The sequence below is a fragment of the Apteryx rowi genome, unplaced genomic scaffold, assembly GCF_003343035.1.
Source record: "Apteryx rowi isolate R43461 unplaced genomic scaffold, aptRow1 scaffold_263, whole genome shotgun sequence".
Taxonomy (NCBI): Eukaryota; Metazoa; Chordata; class Aves; order Apterygiformes; family Apterygidae; genus Apteryx; species Apteryx rowi.
The window spans coordinates 1,183,249-1,190,635 of NW_020449008.1; the positions used below are offsets into that span (position 1 = coordinate 1,183,249).

Sequence of the window (7,387 nt, forward strand, 5' to 3'; positions counted from 1 at the left end):
TGTATAACATCCACCATGTCACACTTCACTGCCTCTAGATTGTGTCAGGAATGGAATTCTAAGGGCCTGATCTAGTGTCATTAGAATAAATACGATTTTATCAGTAACATGATCAAGCCTCAGTTGTTTCTCACAGCAGAAAGAGCTCATAATCCTCCACAGTCCTGCCAGGAATGCCCTGGGATTTTTGTTTGCAGTGCTTCATCTACAAGTGTGTTACTGCTGGGAGGTTTGAGGCCTAAAACAACGCTTGATGTTTTGTGTAATGTTGTCATCTGGTTCTTTATTAGGAAGCTTCTTTCTAGCTACTGAAGTATGTTTAGGAACACATCTTGTTCCTATGGAAATTGGCGAGAATTCTGACCTTGACTCCAAATAGAGCAGACACAGGCTCCCTGTCTGCAACATCAGGCATGCCAGCAGAAAGTGACAAAGTTGGGTGGGCCTGCTAAGCTTCACCAGTGTGAAACGGTCAGCCCACAAATCAAGGGACTCAAATGGAGAAGCAGCTCCAGCAACAGCTTGCTTACTACACACGCAGACGCTAGGTCTCTCGCTGGCTTACACCAGACAACACCGCAAATCAGCATCTTGGTTTCCACGCTACACAGGCAGCCAGGCAGACCCACCACTAGCGTGCCTCTTGCAAGTGAAAACGCCTAGGCAGATCAGTCCTACCACAAAAGCAACATTATATTATGCCAGCTGAAGATAACAGGCAGTTCAGATACTGCATCAGCATCAAAACGTTGAGACGCCACCTGAATTCACATAACTACACAATGGCTCCTCTTTGTAGGCATTATATATTGACAAAGGGTACTAGCTGTAAACAAGGAATGTGCTATCTGTTTTGCTAGCTCTGTATTGACTTTGGGGGGTTTGTTCCTTCTTCTTGTTTACGCTTGGACTGTTAAGATTCCTCAGGGCGAGCAGCGTGTATGTGCCTCTGGGCTACAAATCAAAGCAAAAAGTCTACTTTCTACTGTATGAATTGCTAGCAAATAATCTAGCTTCTGCTGTATGAACTGCTAGGAAATAAATTCGCCTACATTTTCCCTGGAATTATAAATACATACTTATTTCCTCCACTGTTTGAACTGTTCCAAAGGTTGCACTTTGCTTTTCTTAGCTTTTAAAGGATTCTCCTGAAAGCAGGACCTTCTGAAGGCTACAGGATAATAGATGTTGGAGCAAAGATACAATATGGCAAAGTTAAACTGTTTACCACATGTTTTTGGATCTATCTCTGGCCAATACCCAGCTTCCTAGAATGAGAATTACATCACAGACATATTGCCAATCACCAGCAGATAAACTCTCTACAACTGAGGCTAAGGAAGCAACAGAGATAACGATGCCTTCCTGCCGCAGAACCTACAGAGGCCAGCACACAGCTCTGTCTTTGTTTTCGGGGCCTCTGAAACTAATCCTTTTGTTTGGCGTTTCTGAAGCAATAAGGCACTCTGGTGTGCTCACCCTCAGATCTCATCTACTCTAACGTTATTTGACTTCTGCTCTTACCAGGTTTCTGGTGACTCTAGTAACACCACAAACTATTACTACCCAGTTCACCAGTTTCTGGATGACTTTTGTAGTGTCTATTTTCATTAAGTACCATTATTTTTGCCTGAATTTTGAGGTCCATAGAAACTTGCATGCATTCTATACCTTCATGTAAAAGGCCAGGCTGTATTCAGTGCAACTTTGAGGAAAAAAAATATTGTGCCCTTCAGATTTCCTATAGATTATATTGCAGTGATGTAGTAATTGGCTGGCTGAGCCCTATAACTCCTGAACTTTGTTTATTATTGGTTTGAACAATAAAGAGATTTGAGAGTAACAAAATCAAGTTGATCTCTCTTTTCATCTTTTTTCCAAGTAGAAAAGGAACCCAGGTCCAAAACTTCCATAGCAACTGGTGGGTTTGTGCATGTCAGCTGGCAAGTGTGTAACTTTAGACATTTTAGACATTTTTTCCTCCAGAGCACATTATTAAAAAAGAAAAACAAAAACCAGATTTATTTGGGTTGTTTCAAATTTGGCCCTTAAAAGGCTAAGTCATTTTGAAATCATTATATAGACCTCCTTAAAAATACAGCAAATCAATAAAAGGATGGAAAAACTTTTCTAGTTCTCCATATGTAAGAGATCTTATCTTTTAGAGGAATGAAATGACCAAAGCATCAGAGCTTTACTTTACCTTCTATCAAGATGTTAAAATACATTCTTTGCTTTATATTATTTCAGCAGCTAAATTCTGATGAAAGACATATAAAACTTATAGCAGAAGAGAGATCACCTTAAAAGTCAGTTTTTCAGCTGTAAACCTTTCACGGAAAACAACCCTGCCTCAGTCTAAAAGCCTTAGTTTATCAGAAAGCATCTGTATTCTCCAATACAGCGGTTTTGAAAAGTAAGACCAAACAAAAGAACATAGCTGGATTTACCACCAAATACATCATACTTAAACTGTTGTAAAAATGTTTACACTTTCATCAAGAGCATAATTAAGCCCCCAACTGGAATATACAGAAACAGCTCTCATACCTTCCTAATGTCTTTATTCACTCCTGTCAAATGAAGCTGGGTGTTTTATAAGCTCAAAAAGGGTTCTTGGAAACTCATCTCCCTTTTTCCCAACCTACAAACACAGTGAAGGAACCACACTGATCTGTAACAATCTTAGTGCCTCTCAGACAATGACTAGTGATCATGCAAAGACCACAGTGACTGATTCAGGAAAAAAGTTGACTACCATTCCTTGTTGTTGCACTGCAGTAATATTTTGCTGCTCCAACAGAGATTTCTCTGAGTACAACATGGGCACCAAACAAGACTCTACACTGAAGATCCTACTCTTCAAATAAACAAGACAGATGGAGGATGAATAGGGAAGAGATGAAAAAGAGGGGTAAAGTGACTTGTCCAAAGCAGGTTAATTACAAAGGTGCTCAGCCACCTCCACTAAATACCAATCCAGTACCTTACTCATCAAATCAGTTGAAGGACTTCCAACACCAGAAAAAAAAAAAAACAAACCAACGGTTAAGTTTATTTCCACATGCCAGCAAAGCTTAAATAGTTGGTAGCTTGTGTAGAAGCATTAGAAGCATTTTTGTTTATGAAGGTGTACATTATATCCAAGGAGCTTTGGTATAACACAGGGTAAAATATTATGTAAATCAATATCATCCTGTGGATTTAGCCTTCACATCTATATGCTTTTTCCTCACTGAAACAGAACAACTTTATCAATGACAGCTCATACACTCAGATGTCTTCCTACAATCTTAAGTGATCATCCTTCTGAGAATTAAGCATAAATTAATACAGCCTTTATGAATTATTTTTCTTGCTGCCTTGCTCTCAAAACTCCCCCACAAACTATTCTCTCGTGACAATAGTGAACTTTGAACTGGAGTCTGAAAACTGAACTGGAATATCTGTTCTTCTTGCTATTGCTAGGGAGGGAGAGGAAAAAAAAAAAAAGAGTGCTGAACTTTGCTGAGAATGTATAGAGCAAAATAAAATCAAACTCATCTTCTCTCTACATGTAGTGACTATGCAGCAATAGAGTAGTAAAAAATTAATGGCTCAGTATGGAAATATAATTCAATGACATCTAAAGGAGATGAGATGCTGACTAAGATATCATTTCTTTTCCTTTCTTTCTCTTTATGGGATTGTCATACTTCACCAGGGCTGGTAATGGTCAGACGGTCATCAATTCTCAAGAAATATTTTAGAGGCAGGTGTCTTACTGCTAAGCTGCTGAAAGGAATAGAGTATAAAAATCAAGGTCATGGGCCTTGATTCTTCAGAAAATTTAAGCAAATGCTTGAAGCGCGAGTTGCCTACTGATATTAGAAAGCACTAATGCATTTGGAACAAGGCATATGTTTTAGCACTTTGCTGAACTGAGCTGGGGATAGACTCTTCCTCAGGGTATGAAAGACATTCTTATTTTATTATAGAAGTAGTTTATTCATATAAAGAGAGCTTTTCAAAAACAACAACAAAAATACGTACACTTCTTACTTAAATTTCCCTACTATGAAGACTTACTACTATTGTCACCTAAGAGTTATAACTGAACATAAGGCAGTATTTTGGTTCTTAACTGTACATTCTAAAACATTTATTAAACATTCCCTTTCTGTATTTCTGTACAGAACACCAAATATTAAAGTGTTTCCTGACAAGCTATGAAAATGGTAGAGTACATAGCTTCAGGTGTTTAACTTGACATATAGCCAAGTTAAAAGTGTATGAGCATTTGCTTACTCTCTCTCTCCCAAAGAAAAGTGTTTAAGTCCCTCTCAGGTTGCAATGCTAAGGCAAGCAATCAAAACCATCATTCAGTTTTACAGCCCTTTCTTTCTCTCCTATTGTATCTTGCTGGATGTATGTTATTTCTCATTCCTATAAATTTAAAACTGCTAGAGTCATATTTTTATCTGAATCTGATGAAGCTAACCCAGGAAAGCAGTGATGGTTAATTAATATGAATGGGATTAGAACATTGATTTCAGCTGGGTGATATCTGTGCACATAATTTGAAGAGCAAGCACAACTGTGCTATATTAAGTAAAGACCAAAGTTAAAAGGGAATTTTACATTATATGTCCCTCTTCTCTATTAACATAGACTGTTTACCACTAGTTACAGAAAACAATATATTCAGTTTTAACAGTGGTCCATTTTACTTCGAAATGGTGTTTTGCTTGATTAGCTCAGAGCACTTCACAGGTGTGAGTGGGCAGCATTTTCTTTTGTTGAGACACAACGGGATATAGAGAAGTTAAGATCCCTGCCAAGGTCACACCACAAGAAGGTGACAAAGTTACCCAATAAGTCACTCCTGATTCCCTGAAACATAAAACCTCGCAAAGGTACAGTTTTCCATACTCCTAAATGATACACGAACAAAAAGCTGACAAACATTGCATTGTTCGGTATGATCATGTCTAAGGAGTACTTTGAACAAGTGACAACCCAAATCACATTTTAGTCTGAGCTTTATGGCTAAAAGAAATAATCTTGTAAAACAAGCATTAAGAAATCTTGTACAACTCTCATACTTCTGCTTAGTCCCATCCGTGTATCAATAATTACAGCAGGCAAAATAGCTAGGCGATAGAGGAACAGTGGATAGGGACCACCGGATCACTCAGGTTTTGTTTGCTTGTTCTTCTTGTTGGCAAAACATGACACCAGCACAGATACATTTCTCTTCGTGAATAGAAAAAGAAGAAAGAAATCGGGCAAACAGATAATCCCGAAGACTCAGAGGGGTCTTGTTGTCATGGAAACAGGTCACCACTAATGAGCTTTCTGAGACATGAGTGATTAATACCCGAGCCCTGTAAATAAATATCGATTCACAGCGCAAACGCACACATAATAAACCTAGTGCCAGCAGTCCAGATAATGGGCAAACAAACAAAATAGCCATCCCGCAGTTAGTGCTCTCCATCGGGTGCCTGAGCTGCACTGTTTACATACCGTGCTGGCTGCCTTTCACACGGGGAGGCACACAAAGTTTCCTGAACGCGAGCTGCCGGCGCGCTGCAGGGGAAGGGAGGCGGCTGCCCAGCCCGGCCGAGCCCGGGCCAATGCCCGTGCCAGCCCCGCTGCCCGAGCCCCGACGCCGCAGCAATGCTGCCGCGAACCGGGGCACGGCGCCCGCAGGTCTCCTCTTAGCAGGGAGCGCCCAGGAGTCGCTAACAGACAAGAGCGATCCTCACCCTTCCTCCCCCGCTCCCCCAAAAGACTAACCTTACGCTAAGTGTCTCTCAGGGCACAGCCACTTTTTCCAACAGTCGCTCCACGGAGCCGCAAAGGGAGACCCGCGGCTAGCACCGCGTCGCTGGAGAGGGCTGCCCCAGCGCAAAGGCAGCGCTGGTAGCCCCGGGACGGCCGGGCACCGCCAGCCTCGGCAGGGCCGCGAGGAGAGCGCCCGGCGCTCCCGAGACGTGGACAAGGCACCGATCAGCGCACGATCCTCAGGGCGAAACGCCGGTGTTCAGGAGTCACCACCTTCCTCCACAGCCCCCCCATCCCCTCCTCCCBCCGCCTGCTTTCCCCCCCCCCCTTTTGCTTCCCCCCTCCGCCTCGCCCAGCCTCTGCTCCAACCAGATGCTCTCCCTCCACCTGGGGCCGGCTCTCCAGGTGCCTCCCTCCTCCCACGCACGTCCCCTATATAACAGATGTAGCGCAGAAACAGGCGCTCCGCCACTCCCAACTCGGGTGCTGGCTCTGCTGTCCCGCACGCAAACTTCCCCGCTCGGAGCGGCACCCCTTCTTCTCCTTTCCCTGTGGGGCTGGGAGTGGCGGAACACGGAGCGGACGGGTCACCTGGGGAAATGTGGGTCAGTGCCGCGCTAGCGGTATTGCCGGGGGTGCGGGCAGCGCTGCACGGAGCCCTGCCCCGCCGGAGGTGGTCACTCACCTTAGGAAAGCCCGGTGGCGTCCTCCAGGGGCGGGAGGGGAGGCAGCGTCGGCAGCCGCCGCGGCATCGCCGAGGGAGGTAAAGCCTAGCGGGGCCGCGGGGCGCACCCCGTGTCCTCCGCCTGCGCAGCCGAGCGGACAGCCCCTCTCGCTCGGCCACCAGCGACCCCGCCGAGCAGCCGGGCCGCCACGGCGCCTCTGCGGCTCCCCGCGGCTGCCCTCCTGCGGGAGGCAGCGCGCTGGGGGACGGGGGAGGGATTAGCAGGTCAGGTGCGGCCCCGCGCTGGGGCAGGCGTGCGGTGCTGCTCGCCGTGCCCGTGGGCAGCGTCCCTCCGTGAAATTGTTGGTGTTCGCCACTAGCGAGCGGGCGGCTCGGCCCCTCTCGGGGGCACACAGGAGGCGAGAGTGCGGTCGCTCCGCTTCTGGGGCTCCTTCCCCAGGGGCGCCCCCAGGCTCCGTCCTCAGCGCGGGGCTCCGAGGTGCGCGCCGGCACCTCAGGGCAGAGAGGCAGCCCGCTCGCCGGCAGGGGCGCTAAACCGTCCCTGCGGCGGGCCAGCCTCAGCGGAGCGGGGCGCCTTACCGCCCGGCTGGTGACGGTCCGCCACGCTGCCGGCGAGCAGCGAGCCCGCGGGGAGGGGAGCTCGGCGCCGAGGTGCGCCGCCCGCACTGGGGCTGAGGGAGCGCGGCGCCGCGTAACGGCCGGTGCGCGGGGTAACGGCCGCCCCGCGCTGACCCTCCCCCCCCCCCAGCTCTTTATGAAGGCTTCTGGGATTAAGTGTAATTTCAGTTTTAAGAGCATCATGTTATAAATAGTGATTCGGCGATTTTAAATTACTCTGGGAGCATTTAGCAACCTTTTAAGAAGCAGTCCTCCCCGAGGAGGTTTTAATCGCTGCGATAAATCCCGGACGTTACGTTTTTCCAGCGTCTCTCC

The 7,387-nt window shown here is 46.5% G+C and overlaps 1 protein-coding gene across 1 annotated transcript in view; it reads right to left on the reverse strand.

Moving 5' to 3' along the window:
• Window positions 1-6,474, reverse strand: part of SHISAL1 (shisa like 1) — a 60,899-nt gene extending 54,425 nt beyond the window's left edge. Inside the window, exon 1 of the mRNA XM_026067841.1 lies at window positions 6,455-6,474. The gene's annotated coding sequence lies outside the window, so the exon portion shown is untranslated. The remainder of the gene's footprint in view (window positions 1-6,454) is intronic.
• Window positions 6,475-7,387: the final 913 nt, after the last annotated feature.